The sequence below is a fragment of the Marmota flaviventris genome, chromosome 18 (assembly GCF_047511675.1).
Source record: "Marmota flaviventris isolate mMarFla1 chromosome 18, mMarFla1.hap1, whole genome shotgun sequence".
Classification (NCBI taxonomy): domain Eukaryota; kingdom Metazoa; phylum Chordata; class Mammalia; order Rodentia; family Sciuridae; genus Marmota; species Marmota flaviventris.
In genome coordinates, this window is record NC_092515.1 from 20,230,629 (window position 1) to 20,252,124 (window position 21,496).

General features: G+C 37.5%; 1 non-coding gene across 1 annotated transcript; it reads right to left on the reverse strand.

Moving 5' to 3' along the window:
• Nucleotides 1-19,974: 19,974 nt before the first annotated feature.
• Nucleotides 19,975-20,047, reverse strand: Trnaa-agc (transfer RNA alanine (anticodon AGC)). The gene has a single exon. It is a non-coding gene; the product is annotated as a tRNA-Ala (tRNA).
• Nucleotides 20,048-21,496: the final 1,449 nt, after the last annotated feature.

The following is a 21,496-nucleotide window of genomic DNA, read 5'->3' on the forward strand; positions in this document are numbered from 1 at the left end:
TCATCAGGGAAATTGTTCTGACGTTTTCTTTATTTGATGTGTCTTTGTCTGGTTTTGATATCGGGGTGATATTAGCCTTATAGAAGGAGTTTAGAAGGGTTCCCTCCTTTTTATTTCATGGAATATTTTGAGGAGTATTGGTGTTAATCCTTCTTTGAAGGTCTTCTAGAACTCAGCTGACAATCCACCTGGTTCTGGGCTTTCCTTGATTGGCTTTTTGACAACTTTTTATTTTTTTAAAACTCTCTCTCTCTCTTGTCTCTTGTTTAAGAATTCTTTGTGCATTCCACATTTATAAGACGTTTTATTCTTGGAGTTTTGTTGTTTAAAATTTTACATTTAGAACTTCAATCCATTTATGATTAATTTTATGTGTGTTGTGAAATAGGGGTCTAAATTAATTTTTCTCATCTGGGTAGCCAATTGGCCCAGCACCATTTACAGAAAAGGTTATACTACATAGTTCACTTTTTATAAACTAAATGACTGAATATTTATGTGGGGTTTGTTTCTGGTCTCTCTCTCTCTCTCTCTCTTTTAATTCCATTGGGTTTCTTGGTCCATCCTTGCACAAATATAACATGGATCTATTTATCATAGCTTTATTAAAAGTTTTCATACATGGTAGTATGAGTGCTTCAAATTTATTTATCCTTTTTATAATTTTCTTTGCAGTTTTACATCCTTTGAATTTTCATAGAAATTTAAGAACCATCTTGTAAATTTTCACACACACACACACACACACACACACACCTTTTTTTTAAAAAAATTTTTTTTCTCTGAACACATTTACTTCTCCTCTCAGTGCATTGTTTTTCAGCACCTTTGCTAGACTCTTTCAGGAATGTGTGGAACTCCCCATGGACACTCCAGACCCTCCCTAGACCTTGACCACGAGGCCCCCACAGCTGGGCAGGGACATCCTTGTCAACACCAAACATCTTCAGCAGCTCAGGCAGCTTCCTGCTTCTTGGTACTTGGCCAACAGCCAGGTGGGTGACAGTGATTCCAGGCTCTCCCACTACTGCGGTGGACACTGCCTGGACCATGCCACCTTGGCAGCAGTGGTTCTCCACCATGAGGACCCTGCCTTTGGCAGTGGCAGTACTGTTGAGAGTGAGTTTTCTGTCCGAGGGCTTCTTGGTGAAGGAGCACCCAGGTATTCATCCTATCTTTCTTTGGCTGCTCAACAGCAGCCAAGGGGTCCCCCCAGTCCCAATCACTGTCACACGGATGACCTGCTTGTGCTTTAATTGGGACTACAGCAAATCTGTAAAGCAGTAGAGCAATTTTGGAAGATTGGTGACTATATACATATATATATATATGTGAATATACATATATATATATATATATATATATATATACACACACTATATATATATATATATATATATATATATATATATATATCCTTTTACTTATTTAGATTTTCTTTAATTTCTCTCAATAGTATGTTATAGTTTTCAGTGTAGAAGTTTTGTACATTTTTAAGATTTATTTCTAGGCATCTATTGTTCTTGGATGCTAATGTAAATGTTGATAATTTTTGACAATGTATTTGTTGCTGGTATATAGAACTAAAATTGATTTCTATCTAGCACCTTTGCTACATTCTTCATTCATTCTAATTGCCTATGGATTCTTTTAGATTGTCTTTGCATACAACCATACCATTTGTAAATAATGACTATTTTCCCCCTTTCCAATCTTCGTGTCTTCATTTCCTTTTCTTGTTTCATTGCACTGGCCAGAATCTCTAGTAACGTAATTGAGTAAAGTTATAAAACTGGGCATCCCATTTCTCATTGATGATTTCAAAGAGAAAAATCCCAAATCTTACCAAGTAAGTCTATGTTTATTATAGGCATGTTTTCAGGGTAATACTATTCATCAGATTAGGGAAGGTCTCTTCCAGCTCTAGTTTGCCAATCATTTTTAGTAGTGAACAAATTTTGAATTCTTATATTTCCCCCCTTTTAATTCAAAGATAATAACTTGCAGTGTAAACTAAAAGTCAAAAGATTCATGTTTTTAAGTAAAGAAAATAAGATGCAAAAATAGATTATAACGAAGGGCTGTGATAGCTCTTTGCACTTCTGAATATCAGATGGAACACATAGTAGCTTCTCAATAAATATCCAGTGAGTGGATGAATGGGGATCAAACTTAGTCACGGATCAAAACATAAATTGAAATAGAGACTTTACTGCTTAGGAGGAACAACAAAGAAAACTGTCAGAAAGAGATAAGGATAAAGAGAGAGCCCAAGGTGTATGCTCAGAATATATAAACCAAGAGAAATTGTATATGAAAAAGTGTAACTCAAGATGGAGTCATCTCATCGACTGTAATTATCCTACCTTGATAAAAGATCCAATTTACTATGAAGCCCGCATTGTCACGAAATTTTATCCCCCAGATAAGAGCATCTGAATCTATAAAGCAATTTTAAAAGTTGCTGTGGGAAAACTCAAGTTGTGGTGGACAGTTTAGAGGAACCATTCAGTCCTGGACACATCAAGAAGCAAATGAATAGGGATATAGAAAAATTGATGATGGAATCCATCTTTGTCTCTTGCAAAAAATAATCTTGATTCATTTGACCAAGGCACAGAATACACAAATTGTTTTAATGACCTTAAAATGGTCACACGGCATGTAAAGCACATTTCATCACAGTGACCTTTGCAGGTGTGTGCAGGAGTTTCTATTAGCAGCAGCAGCTTCACTGAGCAAAAGATGAAAGAGAAGAGGACTTTCATTTTCCAGGAGTGCAATGCATGGTTGTTTGTGTTCTTTTTATTTTCTTAGATCCAGTGGTGATGAACAGAGAGCAGGACGAACAGACGAGCAAACAAAACTCCAATGAAAAACAAATAAGCAAAACCCACTTTTTAATTTTTTTCTTTTTTGCACCAGGGATGGAATCCAAGGGTGCTTAACCACGGAGCCATATCCCCAGCCCTTTTCATATTTTATTGGGACACTGGGTCTTGCTAAGTTGCTTAGGGCCTCACTAAGTTGTTGAGGCTGGCCTCGAACTTACAATCCTCCTGCCTCAGCCTCAGGAGTCTCTGGGATGATAGGTGTGTGCCAATGCAGGTGTCCACAAAACCTCTTGAAGCAAGTGAAATCGAAAGGAACAGAGGGCCAGGTCTTCAACTAAGGTGACTGAATTAAAGGTAGGTAGGACTGTGCTTGTGGATGACTTAATTCAAAATAGAGCACACACCTGAATGTACAAAAAAGCACACTGAGTTGAGGAGGTGGGGCTGGACACTAAGAAGTTCCTGACTCAGAGATGGCCTTTCTGCCAGAGGACGGGGCAGTGCGATTGGTCCAAAGCAGGTGGATTAGTTGGACATCAATGTAGACTCTCTAGTATACCAGCTGACACCATAGTCTCTTTCCTCCTCGCACATGCTGGGCAGAGTTTGGGTGGCTGGATTTTATTTCTAGGATTAAGGTGAAGTGGGCCGTACACTAAAGCACAAGCAAATGGAACACGTTATCTTGGAAATTCAAAGTTTTTCCTTTTGAATGAGAGTGTATGAGACTGGGTGAATTCTCATTTCAGTTGGAATTCGGTGTCTTCCTCCTGCCCCAGTGCGGCTTACCCATCTCCTTCCACTAGCTGCCTCCCCTAATCCACTTCTACTTCCCTGCCTCCCAAAGAACTCTCTCAGCCAGAATCTTCACTCAGGAATGAGGCCAGGGAGAACTGGCTTTGCTGATCCAATTAGAGAAACCCAACCCTCTACCCCATCCTTCTTCCATAGAAGTAGACAACCAAGGCTCATCAGGGGTGTGTGTGTGTGTGTATGTGTGTGTGTGTGTGTGTGTGTGTGTGTAGCAGATAAATGAGAAATACCAATATAAGAAGCAGGATCAAACATACATTCTAAAAGTGCATTCAGTGACCTTCAAGAAGATGGTACATTCGAAGAACTGTAGCCTTGGGAAGAAGGACCACTCAGAAAGCAAGAAATGTCTTAGAGATTAAAAACAGGGTCTCCCATAGAAAAGCAGCAGTAAAAACCCTGGAAAGAGGAGAGATGATAAGAGAGAAGAGAAATGAAGGATCAACTCAAAGTGGTCTAATCCCTATCTTGAGGAGTATAATTAGAAGAACACGGAAGATGCTAAGATAGAAAAAAAATCATGGCCAGGAAACAATAGAAGAAATGTCCCCCAAATGATAGTCGTCTTGACATTGGAACAGTTCTTGGAGTTCTCACCACAGTCATGAGAAAGACATTGCAGCCGGAATTATCACTGAGAGGATCCACGACATTGGGAACAGGAGGTGAGGACAAGGATTGGAAACTCTGCAGACTCTCAGTCAGGGTTTGTTAATGTCATTACCATAAAAAAATTAAAGAAAGGAAAGAGCCACCTCATAGGAAAGGGAATCAGACTGCGACTTGAGATTTCATAAGGAACGCTCAGATTCTAAAAATCGATGTTTTCAATACCTAGAGGAGGGTAAATAACTTGACCTGAACTTCCATACACAGTTGGTAAAAGGGCAGAGACTCAGAAATCTTACCTGCGACACCTTCTTTGCAAAAATCAGCTCTTTAAAAGTAACATTTGCATACATACAATCAGTTTCTATATTTCACCTTAAAAGTCAATTCATTTTAACACATACTCAATCATGATACAGGTTAGTTCCAGCGCCCCAAAAGGATCTCCTGCCCTCTTGACAGTTGCACCTGCTACTCCTTTTTTTGTTTCCATATTTTCACACAAATGGCATCATGAATCATGACATATGTCGTCTTTTGGTGCCTCTTTCCTTTGGAATGATGCTTTGGGATTTATTTATTCATATTGTTTAGTGTATGAGTAGTTCATTTCCTTTTCATTGCTGTGTAATATTCTGTTGTAAGAATATAGAAAAATGTGTCTCTCTGCTCACCAGGAGAGGATCATTTGGGATGTTTTCTGTTTTGGGATGATATGAATGAAATTACTCTGATCAGTTGTATGCTGATCTTTGTGTGAATGAAAGTTTCATTTCTTGTGAGTCACACCTGGAAGGGGAATGGCTGTGTCACACAGTAAATGTATGCTTATAAGGAATTATCACACTGTTTTCCAAAGGGTTTGATACATTTTGGATCAATGTTAGCAATTTCTGGGGATCCTAGTTGCTTCCCATTTTTTTTTTTTTTTTGGCATGCTATGGTTCTGGATGTGGTTTTAATTTGCATTTCCCAAATGACTAATGATTTTGAACATCTTTTCAGATGTCAATTTGCCATCTGTATATTTTCTTTGGTGAAATGGCTATTCAAAGATTTGCTCATATTTATTTATTTATTTACTTATTTTGGTACTAGGGATTTAATCCAGAAGCACTCTATCACTGAGCCACATCTGCAACCCTTTTAAATATTTTATTTAGAAACAAAGTCTTGCCTCTTGCCTCAGCTCCCCAAGCAACTGGGATTATAAACATGCATCCAGCCTCATATTTATTTTTGCACTGAATGGGTTCCTTCTATATTTTGAGTATTTGTCCTATATCAGATACTAATTTTTTAAAAAAGTTGTTCCAGTCTTGCTTTCCTTATTCATTTTAATAATATTGTGTGTGTGTGTGTGTGTGTGTGTGTGTGTGGCAGATAAATGGTTCAATCCCCAGTTCAATCCCCTGTTGAAGCACCAAAATTTTTAACTTTAATGAATTATGATTTGTATCTCTTTGGGTCTTCTGTTCATCTAAGAAATCTTTGCCTAACCTAGCATCACAATAACTTTCTTTTGTGTTTTATTCTAGAATACACAAGACTTTGTTCTTACCTTCAGTTCTATAATTCATTTTGAATCAATGTTGTCAATAAATTTTCCATATACAGGCTCAATTTTCCCAGCACATTTGTTAATGAAACCATTCTTTCTTCTTTGAATTTTTCTGGGTACTTTTGTCAAAAATCTATTGGGTGTCTTCATGTGAATGTAGTTCTGAACTATTCCATTCTACTGAGCAGAAGTTTATTCTTTAACTGATACTCATTGCCTTGACTGCTGCAGTTTTATCAAACCTTGAAATCACATAATTTGAGTGATTCAGAGTTTGACTTTATTCTTCTTTTTCAATCATTCTAGTTAATCTAGATCATTGCATTTCCATATAAATTAAGATATATATATGCATATACATAAACACAAGAGATTTGCTAATTTTCCCCCAAATACGGTTAGAATTTGATTAACATTGCATTGAATCTATAGATTTGTTTGGAGAGAATTGACAGCACTTTTGGATCTTTGATCCATGAACTTGGAATTCATTCCCATGTAAAATTTTATTTACCTTCTGATAGCTTATTTTGTAGTTTTTAGTCTATAGATTTTGCACATATCTTGTTAAATTCCTTCCTTTGTATTTCACATTTTTGATGCTATTGTGCTTGATATTCTTTAAAATTTCACTAATTGTTTACTGCAAGAGCATGGAAATTTAGTTGATTTTATATGTTGAGCTTGTGACTGCTAGTTTCATCTATGAATTTTAGCATATTTTAGCATATTTCCTATAAACTTCTTACAATTTTCTACATAGATGATTGTTTAATCTACAAAATAGACAGTTCTGTTTCTTCTTTCTGATAGGTATCTCACTGAGTAGAACCAATGTTGAGCAAATGTGCTGATGTTCTGTGCCTTGTCTTTTAATTTATCTTAGCATAAAAATGTTCAGTGTTTCATCATTGAGAGGTTGAAGATGCTTACTCTGTTCTTCTTTGAGGAAAAAATTTTATTGTTATTGTTTTTTTGCTATTTGTTTTTACCATAAATAGGTATTGGAATCTGCATTTTTTTGCATCTTTTGAGAATATTATGGTTTTTATTATTTCATTTGTTAATACTGTGAATTAAGTTGATTGACAACCAATCTTGCATTTTTAGGATGTAGCCCACTTGATCATATTTAATTGTGTGTGTGTCTGCACATAAAATACACACATATATACACATTATTAGACTCTATTTGCTAAAGCAATTATCACATTTTTGAGGAAAGCACATAGCTTTCTTGTAATATTGTAATGTTTAAGCATATCCTCATTCCTAAAAATGTATCTGTATGTTTTCTTGGAACATAAGAAACTAAATCAAGAAGAAGAAGAAGACATGGATCTAGGGAACAGGAGGACACTGCACTGACCTGAGGTCGCAGGAGGGAAACTGTGCAGTCATTCAGGTAGGCAAGTATTTTATTATGGGGTAGACAGAGGGATTTGGGAGGTAAATATTAGGATGTCATAGGATAAAGACTACAATCAAGAGTTTTCTAAAAATAAGCATGGTAAAAGTAAAAAGTGTCTCAATGGGCTTGGTGGCACATGCTTATAATCCCAGTGGCTCAGGAAGCCGAGGCAGGAGGATCGTAAGTTCGAAGCCAGGCTCACCAACTTAGCAAGTCCCTACACAACTCAGTGAGACTCTGTCCCTAAATAAAATATAAAAAAAGGCTGGGGATGTGGCTCAGTGTTTAAGCGCCCCTGGGTTCAATCCCCAGTAACAAACAAACAAACAAACAAAAAAGTGTCTTGAAAAAGAAAAACAAATGCAATCGTAAACTCCAGGAAAAAATAAAAAACAAGACTTAAAAAAAAACAGCAAAAGTGAAAACTATAAGAACAACCTATATTCAACATGAAGCCAGTGAAACTTCCCCATCATTTTAAACAATTGATGCAAATAAATGAGATTCCACTTGACTTTAGTGCTAGACATGCTCTTCTCTGAATGATCCAGGGACCTTGACATTGATGTTCTAAGAAGGAAATAGAATTCTAACACATTTTTTTTGCCGTAGGAAATATTTACACTGTGATAATCATTTTGATTAATGATTTTCAGGTTTTAGAATCACCCTAAGGACAAAGTATTTAAGACTTGACTACTCGTCAGATCAGAATAAAAATATCAACTGTCTTGACAATGTAAAAGCTACAATGCACCTGAAGGTGATTGGGATGGCGGTGATGGGTGGTGTGCAAGGGAAGTGTGGAAGAAGAGCAAGGGAACAGATATCCCAACTCTACAAAGCGTGGAGTGAAGAGGCACCATCCAGCGCTGATACAATAGAAATAGAAGATGTAGCATGTTATTTAAGCTTCTAAAGGAAACCCATGGAAAAAACAACAGAATCATAATCATCAAATATGGGAAGGGAATAGGAAGAGGATCTAACTGTCAGCTACATTTGGAGATTTTCATCTAGCATCATTCACCCGGTCAGCTGCAGGCCTGCTAGAACCTTGGTCAAAGAATAGACAGAAGATAGGACCCTGAGCAGGTCAAGGATGAGAAATTGAAGAAAAAAGTAATACTGCTGCCGAGTGTAAAAAATTGAAATAGCAAAGCAGAGAATTGGTACCGCAGAGACCTCAGTCAGAGAGCTGGGAGAACGGACGGACTTCAGATAATCTTAGAGGATGCAGAGGAAAAGTGAAAAACAAAAGATGGTAATGAGACTCAGGACAGAGAGGAGGGCTAGCAGTGCAGGCTCACCATAGCAACCGGTGGGCCGTCTGGCCCGGAGGATGTAAGAGATGAAAACGCAAATAACAGGCCATCAGACAACAAGGAAATCCTGAAAGGAAGGAAGGACTCAACTGAGAAAGACGACCCGGTTTACTGTCTTGTAGAGAATATGTGCAAAACTGCCTGGTGAAACCACTGAAAACCAAGGATGAATCACAGGAACACTTGCGTCTGAAAAGGAAATCAAAAAGGAAAATGAACAATTCGGGCTTGGGTGGAATTTCCTCAGCAACATCAGATCCCCCAAAATCTGAGAAAACAGGTCAGGATTTTAGATGGAAAAAAAAAAAAAAAAACCCAACATGTGGCCTTAAAACACTCTATGTAATCTCATCCTTTTTGTAAAAAAAAAAAAAAATCTACAGGTCTTAAATATGAGAGGACCCAGATGCCATGTCACTCGTTTGCCTTTTACCTGGACAACCCAATGAACAGCCACAGGAATCTAAGAAAGAGTTTCCTGAAAGGACTGATCGCAGAACCCGAGCCAAATAGCGCAGATAGTGGATAGGACAAGACAGCGTCCACGAATTCTTGTTAGCGGGAGAGAAATGACCCAATATAGAAATAGTCTTCATTTTGCTAAAATTATTAGGTCAAAAATATCAGAGCATGTGTCCTGTCCCCTCCGTGGTTCGCCCCTCATTTTGGTCCCGCTGCTTCTGCAAACGAGAGGACACATTCGACCTTGACTTTCTGAGTCAGACTTATTTCACTTAGCACCGTGTTTTCCAGTTCCATCCATGTACCAGCGAAGGCCACCAATCCATTCTTCAGTGGGTGGGAGATCAGTGGAGCAGAAGGGGATTGAGTGGGAGGGAGAGGGGACAGGAAAAAGAGGGGAGCCAGGGAATGAAATTGACCAAATCATGACCAAACCACAGTGAATTCACCTTTATGTGTATCTACAAAGCACTAAGTTTTTTTTTTTTTTTTTTTTTTTTGATAGATGAATAAAAGGAAGAGGGGAAAGGGAACGGGGGAGGGGAGGGGGAGGGAAAGAGGAAGTACTGGGGATTGAAGTGGAGCAGATCATATTCCATGCACGTGTGATTGTATCAAAATTAACCCCAAGATTATATATAACTTAATGAACTAATAAAATCATAAAAAAAACAAACACGTGCAGGAACTAAATAACCAAAATTAAAAGGGTATTTAAAAAAAAAAATCCGAGCATACGGGCTTGGAGAAGAGTAAGAAATGAAGCCAGATTCAGAGATGGATGATACCACGCTGAATCTTTGTCTTTAGGAGAAGATATTCAGAAAGCTTGCTCTATAGCCGAAATTGAGAATTGATGATAATACAACTTTAAGGGTTTTATTGAAATTTAAAGCGTAGCTGCCACTAGAAATATAATCTAAGTGTACTACATTCCAATTACCAGATGGGGAAAAAAATAGACCCTAGATATAGAAAAAGAGGGGAAGAAAGAGAGGAAAGAATATTAAAAAGAGAAATGAAAAATCTTTCAATATAGAAAAATAAGAGTAAATATATCGGCTCTATAATAAATACTCAGTCTAATAGATAAATAGTCATGTTTTTCTAAAACCCACAGGGTTTCCATAAGTTGTATTAAAGAGAGACTCTTAACATGCAATGATCCAGACTCTGGAGGTAAAATTTTGGAAATACCTTAGAGATGGGAGCAGAACCAAAGCAGGGGCCACTCAATAAGTTCTGTGCACATCAAATGCTGATTATTGATAAATTACAGCCCTTTACAAACACAGATTCTGCCTTACACAGTGCTAGTGGAAATATAAAATAGTGTAGTCACTGTGGGAAACAGTTTGGCAGTTCTTCCCAAAGTTAAACATAGATTTACCATATGACCCAGTAGTTTTACTCCAAAGTACATATCCAAGAGAATTAAAAACATATGCTCACAGAAAAATGTGTACACGAACGAACGTTCGGAGAGGTATTATTTATGATAGCCCCAGGTGGAAACCGTCCAAATGCCCATCGACCCATGAATGGACATATAAGATGTGGTATCCTCCATACAATGGAATATTATTCAGCGATCAAAAGGAATGGATGCATGTAAAGATACACGGGGAAACATGGGTGAACCCTAAAAGCTTTATGCTAGGTGGAAGACGCCAGACAGAAAAGGCCACATGTTGTATGATTCCATTTATATCAAATGCAAATCCGTGGAATATAATAGGAAAGTCTATAAAGACAGAAAGTAGATTAGTGGTTGCCAGGGGCTGAGGGGAGAGGGTGGGTGGGATTAGTACTGGCTGTTGATGAGTACAGGGTTTCTTTGCGGGGGTTGGGGTGTGATCGAAATATCCTGGAATTAGATAGTAGTGATACCTGTGTAATAGAGTGAACATGCCAAAACTCTGATTTGTACACAGTTAGGTGTTGAATTTTATGTTAAGTGAATTGCATCTCAAAAAAAGAATAAAAAAAGAACAGAGATTCTGGAACCTGAGTTGAAAGAAAATGATAGGATTATTTACGGTCTGTGTGGCCTAGAGAATGTTACTGACCATCTCTGGTATTTCCTATATAGATAGGTCTCCGTTGCCTATCTATATAATGAGAATAAAAATACCTACCAGCTAGGTTGCTGTGGTGATTAAATGATAATATTTGTAAGATGCTTGGAATAGTAAGCTCTATATAAAGGTTGGTTACATAAAGTTTTAAAAAATTAGATCTAAGGGGAGGGTCTCAGAGTAATGTAAGTAACAATTCAAAATAAATAAATGACTGTCACAACTGTCACAGATGGTTTTACACAAAATTTCAAAGCTTATGTAAAAGAATAAGGAGAAATGCAAAAAAGAAAAAAAAGAAAAGAAACCAAAACAAGAAGCACCGTTGTAATAATGGAGCCTAGTGCACATCTCTCAGATCTTTTTTTTTTTTTTTTTTTTGGTACTGGGGATTGAACTCAGGGGCACTCCACCACTGAGCCACATCCCCAGCCTGATTTTGTATTTTATTTGGAGACAGGGTCTCACTGAGTTGCTTAGTGCCTTGCTAATGCTGAGGCTGGCTTTGAACTCTTGATTCTCCTGTCTCAGCCTCCTGAGCCACTGGGATTACAGGCATGTGCACCCCACCCAGCTCAGATCTTGACTCACCAGTCAAACTAGGGAAGCCTAAGCTTTGGATTCATTTCAGCCCCTTGACTTCTACAAGGGGTGCCCGTCCTTATGAGCCCATCAAAATGTCTGTAGATGAAACAAAAATAGATATACTACAAGTTGTGATCTTTGATCAATTTAAGAATAGCATCAGCAATAGAGAACATGGCTTTGCTGTCCTAACCATTTAGAAATTAAAACAACCATACTTGTCTTCAAAAAGAACAAACGCAAACCCTTGGAATGAACATAAAACGAAAGTGGCAAATTTAAAATATTGTCCTTAATCCTTTGAGAATCAAACGAAACCCAAAAGATAGTAAATAAATTATGGATTCAAATTCAAAATTGGTTAAAAAGACAAAAGTAAGCCTAAAAAAAATCACTGTTGGTATTAAAGCTTAAATTCGGTGATTATGAGCCAGAAAAACAACAGAGTTATAAAATAAGACAAAGAACTGGCTTAAAATATTATAAAGTCAAGGTAGATAAGAAAAAAATGCAATATTTATAAGGAGAAAGAAAAAACAAACAAACAAAAAAGTTGAGTCAACAAATAGACCACTTCATAAAATTCTGATGTAAAATCTTTGACTTTGTGGTAAAATGGATAATTTTACAGGTAAATATGAAGATTAAACCTTGATTAAAGAAAGAAAAAAGCAGAATAGACAACTGTTTTAAAATGGAAAAATTTTGTTAAAGAACCACTGTCAAATAGTTGTAGGGCCACACATTTCCCTTTCCTCTAAGACTTCAAAACATCTTTCAAAGGCTCAAGTTTGTAGGTCAGGGGTAGAGCACTTGCCTAGCATGTGTGAGGCTTTGGGTTTGAGCCCCAGCACCACAACAAGAAAAAAAAAGTACATCTTTCAAAAACAAAGCTGACCTTGGACATGTATAATAGAGTAAGAAGATCTGGGCATCTGCAATCACTATTACTTAACATTTAGCCAGTTCTTCCTGATTTTTCTCAGTACAATAGGTGTAGAAGTCTCCTTTCCTAAAATGATTAACAAAAGTAGGTCTCTCTCAAACTACAGCACCAATGGAGACAGTAAAAACACTCTTTAGAATCTGTAACATGACTTTGTTGATCTGTTATAGTATCTAACAGGATTCAGGAATTGTGAGACAATGTAATCAGGAAAAAGAGACTGTGGAATGATATGATGATGTACTTTAAAAATAAGGCAACCATTTATACAACTGTGCACTTGGAAGCCTTGGTTGAGGAAGATAGTTGAGCACATACTTTGTGTGTGGCACTGGAGACGTAGTGGTGAGCAGGGTGGAGCCCCTGCCCTCCTAGAGAGGGTGACCCAGGGGGGGGAAATAGAAAGTAGCATAGACAAACCAGCAAGTGTGTAATGGGATGTCAGGCAACAGAGGCCACCAAGAAAAACCACCCAACAGCGTGGAGAAGAATGGAGATGCTGACCTGGGTAAGGAGGGGAAGCTGCTTCCCTAAATTCCTTTCAACCTTATCAAAATGCCAATCAAAATTCTGAAGGAATTCCGACCTTCCTTCATCTCTCCCTTCCCCACTTTCTGTTTGAAATGGATAAAATAATCATGAACTTTATCATGTTGTGTTTGGACATGAGATACGCCCTCGAAGCTCTTGCTCTTAATTCAGGAATATCCAGAGGTGAAGGATTAGATTATGAGAGTTGCAGCCTAGTCAGGCCATCCTGGTTTGAATGGACGGACTGGGTGGTGACCTTAGGCAGGTCGGGTGTGGCTGGAGGAGGTGGGTCAGGGTTAACATTCATGGAAGGGTTCCTCTTCCCTGAGGACCTTTCCCTACTCTCTGCTTCCTATGAAGGGAGCAGCTTTCCTCCACCAGGAGGCGCTACACCTTGGGCCCAGTGCCATGCAGTTGGTTGACCATGAACTGAAACTGAAACCATGAGTCAAAAGAAACTTTTTTTTTTTTCCCTCTAAATTGTTTTTGTCAGGCATTTTGCTCACAGCAACAAAAAGCTGATTAGCACAATCTAGAAAAAACAAAATTGGAAGGAAGGAGCCAAAAGTTTGAAGAGAGTTATGTGGGTAGGTAGGAAGGGAAGGAAATGTATTCCATTGAGATATTTTGCAAATGATATTATTAAATGATACAAAATGGTGTGGTACTGTCTCTGTGAATATAATGAGATTTACGAAAACTGAGTGTAAGAACAAAGTTTATAAACCAGCAGAGTATATAAGAAACGTGGCTGTCCTAGCTGAGGAGGTGTATGTTCTATACCATTTCAGCAGAATTAAAAGTGGCAATACATATTCAACACATTTTATTTACTTGCATATTTCTTTCCAATTTGGACTGGGAATTTCATGTATCTTAGGTACTGCATTCAATTCATCCAGTGATCAAACCCTTGAACGAGCCACATGGAACTCTTTGAATTTAGTACACATTTAAGGTGGGTGTGAGCAACATTTTGAAGAGGCCCACCTCTTTGCAGGCCTGTAATCCCAGTGACTCGGAAGGCTGAGAAAGGAGGACTGTGAGTTTGAGGCCACTCTCAGCAACTTAGTGAGACACTGTTTCAAAATAAAAAGGACTGGCCATGTAGCTCAAAGGGTAAACAATCCCTAAGTCAAATCCATGGTTACCTGCACCCTCCTGCACCTGCACTGCACCCCCCATCCCCCCCCCCAAAAAAAAAAACAACTTCCAAAAAACATGTAATTTTTCAGATATTATCATGTAATGTTTTAAGGTAAAAAAATGGTGATGAATTTTTAAAAGTACATGTAGAAATTACAAAATTGATTTTAAAATTCTAAGAAAATAATTGCTGAGGGAATTATGATGATTCTCATAGAAAGGAAACTGTTGTGTTGGTGAACAGACAGAATTGTCAAGAAACCACTGAAGTTTGAGTGCTTCTTTGCTCTAATAATTGATTAAAAACTATACTGAACTAATGCTGTATGTTTATGGAAAAACTTAGATAATGTTTGCTATAGATAAGACTGATTTTAGGATTTGACTACCTAAATGTTTTTAGAAATATACAGCAAATTGCACTTAAAATCAGGAAGTAATTTCCAAATTAGAAAAATATTTTCAAAATAAACAATGATGAATTAATAATCATTATATAAGAATTTTTTTTTAAATGAATAAGAAAATAACACTAATTCAAAGTTGGACAAATGGTATGAATTGAGCCATCTTCAATTTCTCCTTTCCATTATTTGCTTTGGTTAATTAAATGCTTAAATGCACAGGATTAATAATATTGACTGGTGGTCTATTTATATTCTGTACTTATTTTCCTATATTCCAGTAAATTATATTTTCTCATTGATTGATTGTTTTAAACTCTTCATAGGTTGTCACTTTTAAAATTTAGTTGGTGGTGTGAATTGCAGAGAAAGAAACTTTAACTTTTATATGGCTGAAATTATTTATTTTGGGATCAGCTAATTTTAATTCTATGCATTTTCCACACTAAATTTATTTGTGACATATATTTATTTATTTTTATTTAGAAAAATGAACAATTAAAATAAGACAAAATTATGATGTGATTTTTAGTTGAAACCTTTTTTTTTTTAAAACATGGATCATAATACAATAAATAGAAAACAATGATGGGGACCACTGAGAAGCCAAACTCATGGGATGTTCAAAGTTGAAATTAGGAAAATTCCTAGTCCATATACTTCTATTATTAAATTAAAAATTTATGATATAAATAAACTAAGTAATAAATGCAAGATATTAGAAAAGAAGCTCTAAGTCAAGAGTAAAAAAGAAAAGTAAAGGAAATAATAAAAATAAAACACATTAATATTTAATGTTTAATGTGATTTAGTATGTATAGTCAATATTTAATATATGTTGAATTAAAACATTTTATGTGACTACATGCACATGTATGTGCTTAATATTGCATATTATATATAAAAAATCATATTTACTTAAATTCACCAAAGTAAAATAAATTATCTTTAAGAGCAAAAATAAGGAAGTAGAAAAACTGATAGGTCAACTTAAGCCTGGTCCTTAAAACTGCAGGTAAATTTCTGATATATTTAGCAAGAAAATGAATATAAAATTCTCCCTCAATAATTAAAAAAAAAAAATTGGGCTGGAGTTGCAGTTGAGTAGTAAAGCATTTTCCTAGCTTGCCCTGGGTTCATTCCCCAATACCATACACACACACACACACACACGTACACACCCAGAATTATAAACAAATAAAAAATGAATAATTAAAATAAAAATATAAGAAAATGGGTGAAATTTTAATAAATAGAGAATATATATATATATATATATATATATATATATATATATATATATATGAATTGGTTGTGTTTAAGAAGAAAACATGTATTACATAAAAACAATCCAATACTATAGAACTATTGAACTAATAAATAAGAACTGTTTCCAGTTACCAACAGTTTACTTCCAACAAAAAAAGCAAACACAAGATGCTTTCATGAGAAACATATTTTAAAAAATATAAACAGTTTCAGAGCACAGTTACCTCTAAAAACGCTACTTAATTCATTTTATGAAGTGGTAACTCTGATGCTACAGCTGGACAGAGACAGTTCAAAAACGGGAAACTCATTTTTGAACAAAATGTGAAAATAATAACTAAAATATGATGGAAAAAAAATGACAGTAGAACAAAAGAATGATGTCTTCTAACTTTTTTTCCCATGAAGTAATTTAAGGATAATTTAATATTAGAAAATATATTAATATATTTAAATATATTTAAAATATCAGGAGAGAAAATTTACACTCATCTTCTATTGAAATGGTTTGTAATAAAATTTAACATTCATTCCCAAGAAACAAAATCCAAAAGCTAATGGCTGTTGGTGTGATAGAAATTAGACCTTCTTTATTAACAAAGATTCTAACTCCCAAATGAACAGCTGAATCATACTTCAGAATGAAAAACTAGAGACATTTCTATTTAAATATAAAAGGATTCCCACAATATCTGCCATACTTCACAGTTTTAAAAATAATTTTATTGACAGATATCAATTGTACATATTGATGGAGCTCAGTGTGACATCTCCATACAATTTCTGTTTTTACCCTCCACATCCCAATGTCTCATAATATCAATTCTACTTTCAGGTTGGTATTTTTTAGCTTCCACATATAAGAGAGACGATGAAGTGCTTATCTTTCTGTGTCTGGCTTATTTCATTTAACACAATGTCCTCTAGTTCCATTCATTTTGCTGCAAATTACAGGATTTCATTCCTTTTTATAGTTGAACAATACTCCATTTTATATACATAGCACATGTTCTTTATCGATTCATTCATTGATGGGCACCCAGGCTGATTCCATCTTAACTGTGTGGAAAAAAACCTGGGCATTCAGGCGTCTGCTTGGTAAGTGGATTTCATTTCTTTTGTCTATATACCCGGAAGTTAACACAATATTAAAATTCTGGCCAATTGAGTAAAACAAGAATTTTTTTTTAAAAAAGAGGATCTAAAAGTAGATAACCCAGGTATTGTCGGTTATGTGTGATAGAATTTTCTCCTGGAGAATTCATGGAAAAGACCTGAAAAATGACTACTCTGCTAAGTGAGTTCAGAAATAAAGCTTGGTCCAAATAAGAACATAATAAAAAAGTTATGGTTTTTCTATAATGATTTTTAAAAGTACCATCTATGATAGGAACAGAAACATAATGTACCTCACATGAAGTTCAACAAGAAATGTGATGGAAAAAAATAGGAACTATAAGTGGAAGAATGTGCTCTGCTGTTGAACTAAAATGTTTACAAACAATATAGTTATCAATTCTCTCTACAGGATCTAGAAGTTTAATGGGAGCCATATAAAAATACCCATGGGACTTTGGAGGAGGTGGTGCTTTATAAGATTGTTCTGAAATTCATCTGTTACTTTAGAATTGCCAAGAACATTTTGGAAAACGTGGAAGGAGGAGAGGAACTGGCACTCTCCTGGGTAAGCAGTGTGCAATGATGTACTTGCAGCTTTGTGTATATTTAAGCAGTCTGGTTTAATTGCAGAAATAGACAGATAAATCAATGGAACAGTACAAGGAGAGCTGAAGCAGGCACACGTAAATATGAATTTCATATAAGATGAATGTGGCATTTCAAATCAGTGGGGAAAAGGTGAAGAATTCCATAAGTCAAATTGGGTCAATTTGCTGACCATGCGGGAAAAGAAAAATAGATCTTTGCAGCATAACATGCACTAACAAATTCCAGATTGATAAAATATTTAAATGTGAAATTTAAAACCATAGGAAGATTTTAAGAAAAAGATATGAATATTTATCTGAGGCCATGGTGCGGGAGTACTTTCGAAGAGTGCGCGTGAAAACTTAATCCATAAAATAAAGGACTAGTCGATTAAATGACTCCAAAATAATGAAATTCTCTATGTCAAAATGATTCTAAACAAAGCTAAATATTAGACCACAGACTGAGGATAAACATGTTTTGCAACAAACTTGTTTAATATCCTTTTAATATAATGAATGCTTACAAACCAGTAATTATGTGGCAATCATGCAAGAGAAAATAGGCAAAAAGTATAAGCAGGAAATTGTATAACAAAAAAATCACAGCAGTCAATGATGTAAGAAGAAAAGTTCAACCTCACTAGAGATTAAGGAGTTACAATTAAAAGGAATAATATATTCAATGCATTTAGCTCAATGCAGGGAACATAGAAAGTTGTAGATAACTATTAACTCAGTCGGAACATGATGATTATGACAATGATACTTCCTTCCGATGAAAATGGTATGCGGAATAGTGATTCAGGGATTATTCTGTTGGTGGAAGGATGAATGGACACATTTCTAACAGGTGTTTTTTACAATGCATGGCCAAATGTGTTAGAAGAGCAAATTTCTTTTGATATGTTACTCTCATTCATATATTTATTCTAATGAAATCCAATGAACTCCTCTTTAAGGATTTATTCCCAGGATGTTCATTACGGTATTGATTACAGTAGTTACCATAAAAATTGGGTGTAATAAAAGACTGGTTGAAGTACAGAACATCCACACAGCAGGAAATTCTGTGGTGATTAACAATGACGTTGCAGAAAACAAATTTGCCAACATGAGTTCAATCCCAGTGTATCAAGTAAAATAAATACCATGGCTAAACACATACCTGTACGCATGGAAGAAATGGGCAAACGAATGCAAAGTTATCGGTGTCTACATCTGAAAGCTGGAATGTGGATGATGTTGATTTTTATGTGTATGTTGGTGAGTGTATTTGTTTCGACACTTTCTGCAAAGAGTGCGTAGCGATTTTGTAAGCAAAAAGAGAGCAACCATATTACCTTTCAGTTTTTAAAGACCGCTGGGAATTTGGAAGCTGGGAATCTGGGGGCAAGGATTTAGGGATCATTAATATCAGAGGAGGAGAGCAACCAGCTGGGCAGAGTGGCAGGAGCCCTGTAGCTGGCTGGTGTGGAAGAAGGTCTGGAGGCTTAATCAATCTGGGACACAATACGGGCTTCTTGGTGGAGGAGCCCAATGCATCCCTCTTTATAATGCATCCCTCTTTATCGACATCATGTCAATAGGAGCAGAGGCATTTAGTGGTATACACATAGGGTTTGAATGGCAGTACCCTAAATGCTTAGCCGATATATCGATCAGGGATTAGACCTATAGACTGGAGTTGGTGGACTTTCTGGGAGAGCATCCTATCTAACTCCCACACCTGTGGGAGTCTTCCTTGTGCATGAAGGACCCTCCATGGCAGTCAGACCCATGTGCCCTGCTATCCCAGTGATCTGCTTCCAGACAGAAGCCAGGGAGTCAGCCCAGCACATCCCTCTCTGCAAGAGGAGTTCTATGAAGATTCATGAAGATATCAAAGAAAATGGATTCCCTTCCATGGCTTCCATGTGCACGTTGGATAACAGGGGAGCAAAACCTAGGCACCTGCCCATCTACTTGCTCCTCCTTGAGCTCAGTGAGCAGAGAGCTGCAGGTATGTTCTGGGTCTGTCCTCAGAAGGGGCACCCCTAACCCTTGAGCCCTGACTCTCTCCTACTCTGTGCCCATCTCTTCCCTCCAGAGGACACCAGAGTTATTTTAATAAATGTGGACCTGATCATGCCATTCTCTGGCTTAAGACCCCGGGTGACTTCTCATTGCCTCTAAAATGAAAGTTCTGCAGAATTTGCCATCATCCACCAGGCTGTCTCCTGCAGCTCCTTAGTTCCTCCCCCATGGTCTCCCCCTCCCCACAGATAATTCATTCTCATTAACTTTTTTTTTTTTTTTGGTGCTGGGGATTGAACCCAGGGCCTCAGGCATGCTAAGCCTGCACTCTACCACCAAGCCACACCCCAATCCTAATTTTTATTAACTTCCTGAACACCTGCCTTTCTTCCCTCTGAAAGTCTGCCTTGATTTCTTGATGAGGACTTATTAGGTCTCCTCGCCACAGGTTATAGCACCTTATCATGACCTAAACCCCAAAGGTTTTGCTTTGTAAATTTCCCCTTTAGTTGTCTTTTTCTCTTAATCCATTCTTGGTGTGGCGCGGTGCATGTCTGTCTTGGTTAGTATCTGGCATGGCTCATGGCCTATCACAGACACTTAGTGTGTTTGACAAATGATGGAAATGATTGAACAAATAAACTGAACAAATGGATGAACTAAAAAAGGATGAAGGCACAACCTCTCTTTGCAAAGAGCTTGTGGAGGAGACAGGCTTGTGAATGTGCATGCAAGGGATGGTCATTGCGGCGGACATTGAGGGGACAGCCAGAGGAGAGGGCAGCTCATCCAGTCATTCTGCCTGAGAACAGGTGATTCTAGGTGGTTTCCAGTGAGCAGGTCCAAAGAGATGGCTGGAGAGTATTCTGCTAGCCCAGGCCTTGTGTGGAAGGCCTTGGAGTCAAAACAGATACCCATCAAGAATATGGAATATGCCTCGGACATGCAGACCACTGAGCAGGCAATTGCAGTGCTCCTACTGTGTGCCCGGCCTTGGACACCAGTGAGCCTTTGGGGCTCCCCTCCCTGGCACCTGTCCCCTTCTGTGCACAAGCAGTCTCTTTCATGGCCTCCTGACAGACAGGCCTGAAGATGCAGCTGAACTTGGGCAGCGGGGGAGGGAGGGCTGGCCTTGCCCACCAGCAGCACCATATGCCCACGCCTTAGTCTATTCCAGTCATGTCCCTGGGCTGCCCAGCTGTCGCTGCTATAATTACGCAGCCACGGCCGCGGGAAGTGTGTGGTTGTGGGGACCCTCCGGTCTCCTTAGAACTTTACTACTGTTGTTATAGCTTATCAGGACACAGGCTGCCTTCTGTTGGTCTCTTGAAAACGGCTGTAATTCCCATCCATCATGGGGGAAGGCCAGCTGCTGCAGGGGCGGCTGTCAGAGAGAGGGCTCTGCGGGCTCCCAACACGCTGGCCCTGACCTTGGGGAGGTGGCAGCTCCAAGCCAAGTGCCTTACTTGGGACAGCATTTGGGCCATCTCTTTTCTCTTAACCCAGGGGGTAACTGCTTTCTGTTCTGTTCGGTGGCCTTGACCCGCTTGTCTTCTGCCTTGTATCTACCCTGGACCATGAACTTCCCTAGGGAAGGGGGCACAGTCTCCTGCTCTTAAGAGCCTTATTTTAGATTTTGAAACAATGTTCTATCCACTATTGTAAAATAAATATACGGTGATAATTGTGATATAAATAGATGATATGTGTTGGCTGTTTACTATGTTTTAGGCATTATGCTCATAACTGTGCAAGGATTATCTAATTTATCACTCAAAATAACACCACAAGGTAGACACA